The 2,783-nt window shown below is 47.1% G+C and overlaps 1 protein-coding gene across 2 annotated transcripts in view; it reads left to right on the plus strand.

Moving 5' to 3' along the window:
• The first annotated feature begins 1,494 nt into the window (after positions 1-1,494).
• The window catches only part of c1qtnf1 (C1q and TNF related 1), a 10,837-nt gene continuing 9,548 nt past the window's right edge, over positions 1,495-2,783 (plus strand). For both annotated transcript variants that reach the window (XM_023822697.2, XM_023822698.2), the window contains exon 1: positions 1,495-1,652. The gene's annotated coding sequence lies outside the window, so the exon portion shown is untranslated. The remainder of the gene's footprint in view (positions 1,653-2,783) is intronic.

A 2,783-nucleotide genomic window follows, 5' to 3' on the forward strand; every position in this document is an offset into this window, starting at 1 on the left:
ATGTGGTCCCATTTTAAGGCAGACAGATGGTCACCATTTCATTTACAGTGTGACTTCCAAAAAGTACCGGAACATGAATTTAGCACGGTCAGGAAAACGGAGGGAGTGATAAGGTACATAATTATGACCGTCGTTTTTCATTAACCATTTTGCCTCTTCAAAGGGTTGCGTGGATTGTAAAGTTTAGAGGAAATTTCAGGCTGTAACACATCACAACATAAACAAATGAGGCAGAAAAGACCTATAATTCCCAAGAGAAATGAGATGCCAGGACAAAACACAGATCCAAATTAGCCAAACAAGCTAAATAAAGACTGTGCAGTAAATTAGCGCACAGGCCAGATGGTTGAGGGAGTTTCGCCTTTTTCCCCTTCAAACAAAGCTGGAAATCTTTTTTACAAGCCTCTGGTGTCAGTGGAAAACATGTTTTGTAGGACGGGACTCACATAATATCTACACTGTTCTTATCTGTTGCCAATTATTTTGCTAGCATCGAGCCAAAGGTTATTGACCTCCCTCACGACACCGAGACCATCCTTCTCAAAACGACATCACACTTTTTCACAAGATGTTTAAGGGTGTATTTCACGAGGCTTCAGACAGTGGTTTATAACCGCCATCACAACGATCCGAGGGGCAGCAATACCAGCAGGTCAATAAACGCCCCAACGAGAAATACCGGACGAATGCGCTGAGCTGCGTTCGCTAAAAGTGTCAGGGAAATGAATCAAACGTAAAAAGAGATTAGACCCTGTTTTCTCAAGACAGCAAATGGTAACAGACAATAGCAATAACGAAATACATCAAGCGGACATACGAACCGGAAAGGCATTTGTCAACTCTAGAGAAAGCTATGAAATTTAACTTCCAGACACTATATTCCCCTGTAGTCTGGACGAGAGACCTAGATGCGGCTTCTCCTTATGAGAATATGTCCCCTCCGTCCCTCTGGTGTGTTCAGTGACGGAGCAACAGGATGATTTTTAGAGAAGAATCCCAAACATGCAGAGTAGTTCATACATGGCTGCTGCTGCTGGACTCTACGTCATTCACTCAACACCCCTGCCAGCTCTTGCTTCCTTCAACTTGTTGTCCCTTTAAAACCTCCTTATTTGTTCATTCTCCCTAATATGCAGTGACTTCCCATGCCTCTGTGATGCTGATCGTGGTTTTAATGGACAGTACATATATCCCCCCCCCCCATCCCACCCCTAATGAATTGTGGTTCTCTCCTTCTCATACATGAGGCCGGTCGTTACGGTACTCCTCGTTTAACTCATCAGCTTGAGAGCACCTGGCACCGTGTGCCTATATAAAGCAAGGCCTCCCTCCCTTACTCCCTCCCTCCTCCTCTGCCCTCCTTCTTCTCCCCTGCACTTTCTCTTGCCCCATTTCCTTCCACCCCGGCTCTGTTTTTATTTTCCATTCTGCCCGCTCCATGCTCCTCCCCCCCCCCACCCCCCGCCCCCCCCCCAGCTCCCGCCGCTCCCCGTTTATCCCGAGGCCCCGGCTGCTCGGCAGCGCTCGTGCAAGTCAGAGGGACATGCCTCAGCGTGGCTGACCCAGGACAGGCAGCAGCGGATCGAGGGGAGAGGCTCCAGCAGCATCCTTCACAGCGTAAATCAGACCCGAGCAGTGGCACTCTGACACAGGTAGGCCTCCAACCAGAGCTCCGTATCGGCTGCTTCTGCCTGATTTTAGACTGTCAGCAGAAAAAAAAGTATGCATTCTGCTCCAGAATGAGACTCAGCTGTTTATATTACACATTGAAATACAGCAGAATGACTGCCCTCCCCTTCCCCGGTACCGTCTGACTCATATCCTACCTTTAGCAGAAACCACCAGGAGACATCTAATGCGAATAGCTTTGATGAACTGCAAGCCTTTGTGAGTCTTACTGCTCTTTTACCAAAGAATTTGCCGCACATCCTGGTGGCAGGGCAGTCTGTTTTCAGCTCTCCGACCTCGCTTTGCTTTATGTAGCCAAACAGTAGAGCGCCGCTGCTGCAGCCAGATGTTTGTCTCCAGCTGTCAGCGGCTGGATTACTTTAAGGCCAAATTAATTATTCTGTATTCGCTTAATGAAAAATGCAAATCACAGCCGCTGATTCATTTGTTGCAGGACAGAGGTTAATTGACTTTTTTTTCCCTTCCCCAAACTCAGCACACTGTTTATTAGCTCAGGGTTATTCCACTGTACTAAGTTGTATTCCATACCGTCGACACTATTGTTTTGATATCTGATCCTGGAGCACAGTTCACCCTGCAAATGACCCCAATTTCAAACTCAAAACAAAAGGCACACAGCACACAATCGGCATGTATGTGGTGATGAGCCATGCACAGAGCATTACGCCGGCTTTCCACATCCCGTGTTTATGGTATTATTATCATCATTATCAGAGGATGGGGATTATGAGAAGGCATATACCCTGCAATAGCTCCTTCTGGGCAGCCTGTTTACAAGTTTAGCTCTAACAGTGAGCGATGCATCATTTTAGTTGGGCAACACATCAAAAGATGACATTTCTGACAAGTGTCTTGTTTTCTTGTATTCAGAAAGTCCCCCTTTCATTTCGGATGTGCTCTGCGCAAATCTAGAGCAGAGGGGAAAATTCTAGGGCAAAAATTCCTTAGACATGCCATCACAGCTCCCCACTGAAATTACTTCATTTCCGCAATTCGGTTTAATGCTCCCAGAAAGAAGGGGACAGGGGGAGAAGCGGCGTCCCGTGTGGCTCCTTAAAAGAGCTTTGCGATTGCACCCTGCAGCTTATGCCGCG

Source organism: Paramormyrops kingsleyae, chromosome 5 (assembly GCF_048594095.1).
Source record: "Paramormyrops kingsleyae isolate MSU_618 chromosome 5, PKINGS_0.4, whole genome shotgun sequence".
Lineage (NCBI taxonomy): Eukaryota > Metazoa > Chordata > Actinopteri > Osteoglossiformes > Mormyridae > Paramormyrops > Paramormyrops kingsleyae.